This window comes from Mustela erminea, chromosome 12 (genome assembly GCF_009829155.1).
Source record: "Mustela erminea isolate mMusErm1 chromosome 12, mMusErm1.Pri, whole genome shotgun sequence".
Lineage (NCBI taxonomy): Eukaryota > Metazoa > Chordata > Mammalia > Carnivora > Mustelidae > Mustela > Mustela erminea.
In genome coordinates this window covers 75188062-75200792 of record NC_045625.1, presented here as the reverse complement: position 1 = coordinate 75200792, position 12731 = coordinate 75188062, and positions in this window count along the sequence as shown.

The window sequence follows — 12731 nt, the reverse complement described above, 5'->3', positions numbered from 1 at the left end:
TGCTGTTCATCGAAACATGCCCTGAGATAAACAGCAGGTTCTCCTTTTAGTGGACACCCCCTGTGTGGGTGTGTGCCAGCAGAATACATTAATTCTATCTTCATCCTCCAGTTTTAACTCTGCCTGTCTGTGTGTTACCTCCGCTGGTGATCCATTAAACCAGAATTTGTCATTTACAACATGCTTTGGCTAGGTGTGAGCCTTCAGTTGTGCCCAAGAGTTGTCCTACTTGAACTTGTGCTTCTTCTTTAATCATATAAGGAAAACGCTATGCTTCTTCTCGTTTCCTACTTCAGAGGGACTCTCCAAGTTCACACTGGAGAAAGAAAACCATAAGTCTCACTGTATTTCTTGGGCAAATCTTCGTAAGAAAGGGTTCTTTTTTGAGCTGGTCCTGAAAGAAGCCTGTCGGAACCTGTCAGATGTTTCTAAAACACACACACTACAAAGCCCTTAAGAATGTTTCTGTCAGGGACACCTGGGGAGAGCTCAGTCAGTTAAGCGTCTGCTTTTGGTTCAGGTCATGATCCCAGGGTCCTGGGAATGAGTCCCACATCAGGTTTCTTGCTAAGTGGGGAGCCTGCTTCTCCCTCTGCCTGCTGCTTCCCCTGCTTGTGCTCTCTCTCTCTCTCTCTCTCCCTTTCTCTCTCTGACAAATAAATAAATCTTAAAAAAAATGTTTATGTCATAGTTAGGGAGTTAAAAAATGTAAAAGTAAAAATTGGGGGAAATGAAATTGCATTACAAGACAACAAGATATATCCAAAGCATGTCTAAATAGTTGGCAAGTGCTTGGAATGGGTAACTCAGGCTATGAGATTAGCAAAGGAGGATGCCTCCATGGGAGGGAGTAGGCTTCAGCAGAATGTTGAATTCTGAGGACATTTACAGCAGTAGAAGTAAAGAAGTAAAGAAGAAACAACAGGGAAGAGGGCAGCGATCAAGGCTCTCTTGCAGAGTGAGGGGAATCATTCAAAAAAAAACGTGTTGATCACTTGGTATCATCACCTTGGAGGAGAGGTGCTTAATTTAGTAATTTGTAAATTGGTAATCCGTAAACAACTACTCCGATGTTGACTGTAATCTTCTGTTTTCAGTGGCTGCCGCTCTCATTTCTATTTATCAGTTCCTCTTCTGTGGGCTTGCTGTCTATCTGGAGTTCTGCAAGACAGGGGGGCTCTTAGGGTCTTGGGGTGCCTGGGTGGCTCAGTCGGGCAAGTGTCAGACTCAGTTTCAGCTCAAGTCGTGATCTCGGGTTGTGAGATCAAGCCCTACATTGGGTTCCCCATTCAGCAGGAGTCTACTTGAGATGATCTCTCTCCCTTTCCCTTTATCCCTCCCCCTGCTTGCTCTCTCTCAAATAAATAAATAGAATTTTAAAAATAAAATCAAATAAAGACAGGTGGACTCTTTGGTGAGCAGCAGGTAGAGCAAAGTCAAAGAGAACTGGTTGGATATTCCCACAAAGGGGTCATTGTCTGGCTGTTAAGCAGAGAAAAGATGTTAGGATCTGTTGATGGCTTTCAGCTCTCTATCCATGCTAAGTTCTTTTTCTGTTTTCTAGGTAGTTTCTCTGACAGCTCTACAGCAATCAAATTAAGGGAGACATCATTGTGATAATCAAAAGCTTTTTGGCTCTTACTGCTTGGTATCGCAGCTATACCGTGGCAATATACCATGCAGAAGGTGGGAGCACTCTGGAATCTGGAATTATCCTGCTCTCAGTGATAGACAAAAACAAGCTGCATATTTGTATAAACCAGAAATCGCTTGTGAATAAGCAAAGCCTAGATACACATACACATAAACCACAGAGAATTAAAGACATGGAAAATTTGGAAAAGGTGTTGGGGAACAGGATAAAGCAATTATTTGATTTTCTTTTAAGTTTACAGGAACCTTAATTTCGAAGACTTTTCTTCTCCCTTGCAGGTCCTGCTGACATGTTCTCAGAGTTTGAAAAAGAAATGCGTACATGGGTAGAGTCCACAGGCATTTGGTGAGGGCTGTTTCAGATAACCTGCTCTGTGTTCTCCCAAGATCCTTCTGTGATCATACATCACCTTGATGTATGGTTGATGAATAAAAGAAAGAAGCAGAACAATTAGTATATAAGAACATAAAAATAAAGATGAGAAAGAAAGCTGTGGGTATGAATGGATGGATCTGTCTATCCCTCTTTCTTTCTTTTTTTAAAGATTTTATTTCTTTGGGAGAAAAAGAACACAAGTAGGAGGAGGGGCAGAAGGACAAGCAGACTCCCTGCTGAGCAGGCAGCCCAGTGCTGGGCTCCAGGCGGGGCTCGATCCCAGGACTCTGAGATCATGACCTGAGCCAAAATCAGGCACTTAACCGACTGAGCCACCCAGGCGTCCCTATCTATCCATCCTTCTGTCTGTCATTTATCCACCTACCCATGCATAGAACAAATCTGAAAGAATACGCACCTAATTGTAAATAGTGGTTAATTCAGGAGAGAGAACTTACTAGGGGTGGAGCAGGGGTGACAAAGAAAGATGACACATATTACATATCTTTGTGCTTCTGAATTGCCTGCAATTAATTACTTCTGAATTTTAAATATGCCACACAAAGAAAAGAGAGTAAGTAAATAAATCAACAGCTGGGATCTAAAATACAAAAGCAAGTTGCTTAAAATGATAGCATAATGATTTTTTTTGCAACGATAAATTAACTGCTTTGATCTCACCATGATGTGTTTATAAAAGCTTATGAGAAAAAATAACAAATGTGCTCAGTAATAACAATGTCTTCAATGGCAAATATCTTGTTGCCTGGAAATAACTTGGAAAGAAAAGAAGATAAAGTACCAAGATGACGCTACAGAATAGAAAGACCCGGGATCAAGCTGTAACATCATTGTAAACATGCATCCGGTGGCGGGGGTGGGGGTGGGGGTAGAAACCAAACAGAACAAGAGAAAAAAAAAAGACCCCTATGTGTTTGAGAGGATACTGATTACATAATTTTTAAATGTCAATTTAGCCTAGTAGACATTTGTGATGATTATCCAGTGTTATAGACTGAATTGGGCGCCTTCTAAATCCCCATGTTGAAGCCCTAACCTCCAGTGTGTCTTCATTTGGAGATGGGCGTTTGATGAGGAAATTAAGGTTCAATGAGGTCATAAGGCCAGGGCGGTAATCCAATAGGACTGAGGTCCTTCTAAGAGAAGAAAGAGACACCAGGAGGCTATGAGCTCAGAAGGAAAACCATCTGTAAGCCAGGAGGAAAGGTCTCAGAAGCCGACCCTGCTGGCAACTTCATTTAGGATGTCCAGCCTCCAGAACCGAAAGAAAACACGTTTCAGCTGTTGAAGCCACCTCTTCTGTAATACTCTGTGAGGTAGCCAGAGCCAACTAATACATCCACCACATCGCTTTCCGATGGGGGGAGGGGTTACAGACGGGAACAAGACAAGGACTCTGCCTTCTAGAACTAAAGCACAGTAGTGCATGATTAAGAACACGACTCTGGAGCTACACTGTGCTGTGTAACCTTGAGCAAGTTACTTAACCTCTCTGAAGGACAATATCAGCATGCAGGGATGTTATAAGGCTCATAAGGATTAATTATAAAGAAACTAGAACACATGTCTGGCACACAATAAACACAATTTAAGTAATTGCTAAACAAATACATGAGAGTGTTGTCCACTGGAAAAGAGAATATTATGAGTAAGGGAAGTCTGGGTGACTCAGTCAGTTCAGCATCTGACTCTTGGTTTCGGCTCAGGTCAGGATCCCGAGGTCCTGAGATCAAGCTCCATGTGGGGCTCCGTGCTCAGCGGAGTCTGCTTGTCCCTCTCTTTCTGCTCCTCCCACTCCTCTTTCTCTCTCTCGAATGAATAAAATCTTTAAAACAAATGAATAACTTTAAACAATAATGATTTGCTTCTAATTTTCATTTAACACTCCAGAGAAATTTATGTATTCCCTACAAATATTATGGAAGTACCTCTGTTAATGTAAATCCAAACTATAATGCTAAAGAAATAATTAATAATGTTTAAGTATTTGTTTATTAATTGTGACAAATATATCATACTCCTGTACGATATTACTAATAAGAGATATTTGGCTTGGGGTATATGCGAACTCTCTATGCTATTGTTGCAATAATTCTGTAAATCTAAAAGTATTCTAAAATAAAAATTTGTTTTTAAAAAGGAAGGTAACACTACAGATTAGTAAAAATATATAGCAAATAAATAAGCAGAATTTTAAAAATATCTTCGTTAGAAAGATATTTCATAAGGTGCTTTCAGAGCACAGTCACAGAGGATGTCATGAGCCACCCTCATTTTACACCACCGAGTGTTACCGTATCTTCCCATCTGGCCACGCGGCTTTTACCAGGGTATAAATTCTTTCTCATATCAAGTGCATGACTAGAGAAAAAGTTAAGATGTGAACCTTGGTTCTAACACCAGTACAGTCAATAACTTACTGGGTGAACATGGACAAACTATGAAACTTCCCCAAGCTTCAGTTTCCTAATTGTCAAAATGGAGATATTAAAAAAAAATCTGCCTGTTTAGATTTGCTATTTCTTGCATTTGACTGTTTTTTTTACCCATCGTGTATTCTTTTGTTTTTTTTAAAGATTTTATTTATTTGCCAGATAGAGAGAGAGAGAGAGAGAGTAAGCGAGCACACACAAGCAGGCAGAGAGGCAGGCAGAGGCAACGAGAGAAGCAGGCTCCCTGCCGAGCTAGAAGCCCTATGCGGGACTCGATCCCAGGACCCTGGGATCATGACCTGAGCCAAAGGCAGAGGTTTAACCCACTGAGCCACCCAGGTGCCCCCCCCTTTATGTATTCTGATGCCTCACACAACACCTGGCACAGAATAGATATTTAATAAATCATTGTTAGGAGACCCAGATAAACTAATGAACACATATTCACCTCATGGGTTGTCATAAAGAATATATAAGATAACCCAAAAGTCAACATTTCATACTAGCACATCACAGTTGCTCAAAAATACGAATTCTCTTCTTCCCTTCCTTCATCACCCTCATGTTGAGACACAAAACATTCAGTGTGTCTGATGCTTTGCTCACCATTTTTCACACTAAACCCTCTTTATTCAAAACCTTCTGGAATTCTCCATAAGACATCGTTGATGATAAATCCACAAGCTTCAAATCAGCTTCACTGTGTGTGCCAGGCTCCAGAAAACCTTGCTCTACTGGGCCCGTCCCTATGTGTTTCTTCATATTTGCTTGTCCTCTCTCCTGATAAGTCTCATTTCCTACAGTGTCTAATACAGTATGTGCACAAAACGGGATAATAGAGATTTTCTGTCTTTAACAAAATTGATTAGTTTGGAGTTAATTGGAGTCACTTTACCTAAACCAACTTAAAACATAGACCTTTATTTTGGATTGGCTTTCTTCAGCCCATGGAGAGCTAATTCTCAACTCCCTGTTTCACTTGGGGATAAACCACTTTTTAAACAAGAATAATAATTACTGAGTGCCTGGGTGGCTCAGTGGGTTAAGCCTCTACCTTCAGCACAGGTCATGATCTCAGGGTCCTGGGATCGAGTCCCACATCGGGCTCTCTGCTCAGTGGGGAGCCTGCTTCCTCCGCTCTCTCTGCCTGCCTCTCTGCCTACTTGTGATTTCTCTCTCTGTGTGTTAAATAAATAAATTTTTAAAAAATAATTACTTAGAATACCATCCAACTTTACAGATTGGAATGGCTTTTCACACAGATTATTTCACCCAGTCTTCACAATGTATTTGTTTAGCATGGCTTTTGGAGTTCAACTGAATTAGTTTGGAATCTTGACTGTCAATAGCTGGTGATTTAGTTTACTTACTCTCTGACCCTCAGTCTCTTCACTGTAAAGTCGAAGAAAACAAAATTATGTTTCTTAGAATGATTGTGGGAGTCTAATGATATATATAGATTATGTACCATGGTTAAAATTTAGTCAGTGGGATGGAAACCATCTAGTAAATAGTAGTTAGGATTATTATCTTACAAACAAGAAAACCAAGGCACAGAGTGCAAAGGAAGCAGTCAGAAGACTCTGCGTAAAGAGGAATTTTGATCCTAAATGCCATGTTCCAATCTATTTCTCTCCCCTTCCTGTAAAGCAGCCTGCAAAAAGCCTTCTTCACACTTTCTTTAATTTGATTTTTGCAACAACCCTAAGAGGTTTATGCAGAAAATTACCCTTTAGCTCTGTGGGGAAGTGAATTTTAATGGACGAGATTTAATAGCTGTTCAAGCTAAATCGGAAAGGTTGGCTACCATCATAACCCCAACAAGAGAGAAGTGGAGTAGAAATGCAAAAGAACAATGCCTATGTGAACCAAGATGATTTGGTCTAGAGAAGACGAGGCTAATGGCCCTAACTCAGGACAGGTGCATCTTACAGTGACTCACAGAAACTGAAATCAAAACTCACCCTATCCTGATACTCCAAAGCAGTTTCCTTACTTTTTAATTTTAGTTAATTGTCCAAACGGGAGGCGGGAAAGGGCCCTAGAAAGAAGCAAAGAAAAATTTTTTCTTACTCCCTCGATCTGCATTGTGCTCAGGAGGTCAAGTTGATGTTATTATTTTAGAAATGATAATATTTAATACAATAGTAGGATTCTCTGTGTGCCTAATTTGTGCTAAACACTGTGGAAGGTATTTTAGCTCTACTTCTTTCAACCATCTTACAGTGTAGTTACGAGTGAGTAGAAAAGACTCTGGCTCACCCAGTTGGAATCCTTGCCTTCTCTCCCCTCTTCTCTTCTCAGCCAGAGGCATTCATTCATTCATTCATTCATTCATTTGTTGGCTTATTTATTTATTTATTTAGCACTGCTCTGGAATGAGACAGGTACAGAATGATCAAGAGTTGTGCCTCGAAGTGCGATCATCGTCTTAACTGATAATCGTGTTCTTTTCCAAACAGAATGGCCTCCGTTTCTCCAGGCATCCCAGGCAACTCTTGGTTATACCCGAAGCCTTACCCTGACTAATGGCCGTATCTCCTCCCTTCTCTGATTCTGGGGAGTGCTTCCCAGGGCGATGTGGTCACATTTCCCTCTGAACTGCTGCTCTGGCCTCCCCTCCATGTCCCCTGCTGACTTCTGAGCAGCTCTTAGTTTCCCATGACCTTTCCCTCGCTCTCCTTCATGCCCTGAGGCACCCTTACCATAATGCTCTCGTGTGCTTCAAATTTTACTAAAGGTTAGGGATAAAGGAGGAGACTTATACCTCAGAAAAAGAAACAAAAATTGAGAGCAGATATCACTTGTCTTAAAATATTTTCCCTTTTCTGCTCTACAGGAGCTGTTTCAGGTAGATACTCTTCACAGTCCTGTCAACCACTGTGCTGGCTGTGTGGTAGAACCTGTCATTCCTGTGTAGACCTTTGTCCCAATGATTTCCCTCAAAGCACCAAAGAAGCTAGCCCCCCCCCCACCCCAAATCACTGTTACCTTATCATGCAGAGGAACTGGGCCCCCATTTTACTCAGTATCTTCCATCCCTGCCAGCCTGGCCCCTCTCTTCCATCACCAGGAGACACATTGAGGTATCTTCCGAAAGGAAAGACAAAATCTTCCCTGAGGTGGTTTCTGTTTTGAGCACCAGAGAGTATAAGCTGCTATCAATTTTCTTCTTTTCTTAATTGCATCTTGTTGTTCCTGCTATAGTTACATGATCTCTTAAACATAAAGACCAGAAGTCTTATTCCATTATAAAAACTAACACTGAAATGACTGAGCAGGAAGAAAATCTCACATAGTATGCTCCCCCTGAAGGTAGGGAGTATGACTGTCCTGACCTATCTTCATGAGTTCTCATTAATATTCAGGCAGCTGGGGGCCCCTGGATGGCTCAGTGAGCTAAACAGCTGACTCTTGCTTTTGGTTCAGAGGTCCCTCTAGAGCTCTTGCTTTTGGTTCTAGAGCTCCCTCTAGAAATACACATTTAGGCAGTTTCAAGGCACTCATGTTGGTTAGCTGTGAAGGAAAAGACACAACTGAGAAGTTGAGGTGAGCTTATCTTCCAACCTGAAATCTCTATCAATTTATAATCTCCACCATCATTCCTGAGTAGGCACACATCATTTATTTAACAAATATTTACTGAACAGATACGAAAATGTCACAGGCGCCATTAAGCATCATTAACCTAATGGTCAACAAAGGATTAAAAGCCTTTGTAATGGCTGAAATTACACAGTTCTATTCTCAGGGGGCTATGGGAAGATGAAAGAGAGAAGCTCCCAGCTCTGGCCCAAGAGTTCAATGAAACGTTAAACATCACATCATCAAATTGCTTCCTTTTATGTATCCCATTGTTTTGCCCCAGATGATTAAACCATACTACAGTCTGAGAGATACATCAACTAGACTTGAAATTCACATGCATTAGTGCTCTGGGTCATATAGTTTTGGGGGAGAGGAGAAGGAAAGGTGCGCCCAGGAGCTGGGTAGCATGGTGGCTCCAGGATTCTGCCCCAGGGGCACTGCTTACATCCTCTATTTTCTATAGAAAGTTGGAGTCAATGACCAAATGCTGTGAAAGAGACTATGTTTGCATAGTGAAAAGATTCCAGTATTAACTCTCCAGAGAGCTGGATTTCATAGTTCCCAACTCATTCACCAACTGGATAACAACAGTGAATTTTTCAACAGTTTTCTTATCAGTGAAATAAGAGATCAAGTGATTAGATGATGCTGAAGCTCTATTTCAGATAGAAATATTATATTTAACTACTTGTGATGTCTACATAAAGAATGAGCCAGTTTCAATTATCTGATGATTCATTCATTTAATTATTCATTTATCCCTCAAAAAGATCATGAATTTTATGGTCAGTTTTTTGTTGTTTCATGGTCAGGCAGACTTTGACTCAGGACTTGGGTTTCTCTACTTACTAGATAAATAACCTTGGACAGTTAACTGATTGACTTCTTTGTGGCTCTATTTCTTCATTTCTAAATGAAAATACTACCTTCATCATAAGGCTATTGGAAAGTGCATTAGGGTTCTCCAGAGAAACAGGACAAGAGGAGCAGTAGGACATGCATACATGCACACACATGCACTTGTGTGCGTGTGTGTAGAGAGGGGTGGGGGAGAGATTTTATGGAATTTGCTTACATGATTATAGAATAGAGGTTGGTGAATCCAAAGTCTGCCAGAAAGGCCAGCTGGCAAAACCTAGAGGAAAGTTCATGCTCCAGCTTGAGTCCAATAGCAGTCTGCTGATAGAATGCTGTCTTTCTGAGGAATGGGTCAGTCTTTTTCTTAACACCTTCAACTGATCGGATGAGGCCCATCAACATTATGGAGGGTAATCTGCTTAACTTGAAGTCTAATGATTTAAGTGTTAATCTTATCTAAAAAATATTTTCACAGGAACATCCAGACATGTTTAACCAAATATCTGGATGCTCTGGCCTAGCCAAAATGACATATAAAATTAACCATCACAGAAGAAATACTGATCATGCAAGGAAAAATTTAGTGTAATGTCTAACACAAAAAACCAATAACAATAAAAACACAGCTATTATTATTGCTGCTATTGTTATTATTCTTTATTGAGCACCTACTGTTTTTTTTTTTTTCCCTTAGCTGGGTACTGGGTTAGGTTCTGGAGATGTAACAACTCACAACATACCAATCTTTGTCCTCAAGGAACTTATAGTCTATACGCGGATCCTAATAAACTACCTGACAATTAGAATACAGTGTTCTGAATACCAGAAAGCAAAAGTTTATACTGAGAAATATGGGTATGGCAAGAATACATAAAAGGGCCTTGACTCAAAAGGGATGAGGGGCAGGGATAATGTAGCAAAGATCTAATGGATGAATACTTCCTAGTCAGGTAAATAGACGTGAGTGGGGATAAGAATAAGCAAATGTATGTGAAGCAAATAAGTGCAAGGAACTAGAAAGGAGAAAAAATACAGTGTATTCATAGAACTGCAAGTAGTTTACCATTTGTTGGGTCAGAGGATGAAAGAAGGCATTGAAGACAAAAAGGCAAAAAGATCACAAGGTTAAGCCTGCAAAAGGGCTCTTAACCAAGCTAAGCAGTTTGGACTGTATCCTCAAAGCAATGAAGACCTAACATATGGTAGTACTGTTAGAAATGGAGAGAAGAGGGGTACCTGGGTGGGTGCCAGTGGGTGCCACTGGGTGGCAGTGGGTTAAGCCTCTGCCTTCAGCTCAGGTCATGATCTCAGGGTCCTGGGATCAAGCCCCACATTGGGCTCTCTGCTCAGTGGGGAGCCTTCTTCCCCCTCTCCCTCTGCCTGCCTCTCTGCCTACTTGTGATCTCTCTCTCTCGCCCTCTGTCAAATTAAAAAAAAAAAGAAGAAAGAAAGAAAAAGAAAAGAAATGGAGAGAAGAGACAAGTTTGGGAGGTCCCAGTAGGTAAAATGGATAAAGCCCAATGATGGATTAAATGTTTGATCCAGGGAAGAAGGAAAAGAAAGCTGAGATTTAGGAATGAGCTAGGTCATGTTTAGACGATGCTAATAACTCTCCTAATTCCAATAAAGGGTATTTTGAAAAACGCTGAAGTCATCTGCATTCTCTGTTCTTCATTTTCCACAGTTGTGAAATGAAGATATGGGACTCAATGCTCTTTTTTTTTTTTTAAAGATTTATTTATTTATGTATTTGACAGAGAGAGAGAGAGATCACAAGTAGGCATAGAGGCAGGCAGAGAGAGAGAGAGGAGGAAGCAGGCTCCCTGCCGAGCAGAGAGCCCGATGCGGGACCCTGAGATCATGACCTGAGCCGAAGGCAGTGGCTTAACCCACTGAGCCACCCAGGCGCCCCACGGGACTCAATGCTCTTTGAAAGCCGTTGTCTTACTCTAAAATTCTACCATCCTGTGACTACTCTGTATACAAATGCATTTGCTGGAGAGGGCAGGGGAATGCTTTTTGTACTACCAAGTCAATAAACTGAAAAGCAATAAACAGTATCACCAGACTGGCATTTAACTATGATTTTGCAATTATGACAGGATGTCAGAACGAGAAAGATCAGGAAATTAGATAACACATGCTAGTATCTTTTATGTTCTGTTTGAGCTGGCAGAAAAACAGGGGCGGTTGACACTGCAGATCTACAAAGATTAGACGGATTGTTCTAACTAGAATCAAAGTTGATAAGCAAATTTCTATGAATAGTGAAACAGACCAAAAAGCTGATTGGTGAAAAAAAAAAATGCATGGGAGAGAGAAACGAGCACGCTCTTTTTCCCCCTATTGTGTGTTTGCAAAAAAAAAAAAAAAAAAATATATATATATATATATATATATATATTGCTCTTGTTTCAAGTACTTGATTTATTTTTTATGACACTTGAAACCCAGTGTTTGCTCTACAGCTTACAGTTGATTTGGTGAGCTAACGAAGGCCCTGCAGAATTCTAAAGGAGAGGATGAAATCAAATGGGGATTTGAACTGAAAACCAGTCCAGATAGTCATTGTGTCCCTCCTCAAGTTGAACTTGAACCATTATTTAGAAGTCTTTTTGAGCTAGAACTGAAGGGTGAGGAGATTTTCAGACATAATCTGGTAAGAGCCATTCGGAACCTCACGGACGAGTTACTGGAGTTCTTCTGACCTGAAAAACAAGGCGCTAAACATGAGGCTATGATTTGACTCTCCAGTCTTCTGGTAGAGTGCTGGGAGCTAATATCTTGTATCACAAACATCGTATTTGGAGTTAGTTATCATTGCCTGGCTGGATCCCCACACAAAAACAGTAGAAGACATTTTATCAAAAATTCAGAATATACATTAATTTAGTTAACTCAAGGGGCATGTGGGGGTGATGTGTCTAGAACTTGGTAGGCAGCATCTTAAAAATTATGGGCAAATTTAGTTTTTTCTCACCTTATTGCACGTCAGTAATCATTACAGACCATACCAGTAGCTCCGATGTTCTTGGGAGAAGGAGGAGAATCTGTTCTCAAGCCTCACTTTGACAAACTCTATCATGTAATATTACTGAGTTCCATTCTAAGGGCTGTGGGATTTATCTAAGGGCTAGATGCCGATAAATTTCCTGTTCCCACAATACTAATCATAAATGATATTATCTCAATCTCTTCACTGAATTAGTAATTGAAGCCTGACTCACATTCTTCCTGATTTAAATCCAAACCTGAAAATTATCTCTTCCTGAAATATATTCTCAAATAATCCTTTCTGTTGTACACCTAACCTTTTTTAATGTGTTTGAATTACAGACCAATTTTTCTAACAAATGCTACCACCATGCAAATTTACTTAAATATGTAAGTAATTTTAGATATTTTATTCCAAGGCAATAAATAAATTTAGATAACCCTAGCATTCGTGAACCAAATTAGACTTAACATGAATAATAATGCTTTACATAATTTTGCTAATGTCATACTCAGTGTATTTTGTCTCTGTGTTATTATAGTCCTCTAAGGACAAGAACAGTGCTTGTTTTTCAAAATGTACTTCAAATTGTCACGGGAATTTTCAGTCTCTTGATGTTGGGACCCACATCAAGAAGTCTCAGTTGGCGAAGGGAGGCATACATCGAGGTTCACTCATGCCAGCCAGCAATGTGGGGTCTGGTGTAGGGGAACAAACTAGAATTAAAGAAGCTTCCTGAATTTATAAAAAAGGTTTGAACAGGAAGTGTGAGTCCAAACTCAGGTCACTCAAGAATATAGAGGGGCAA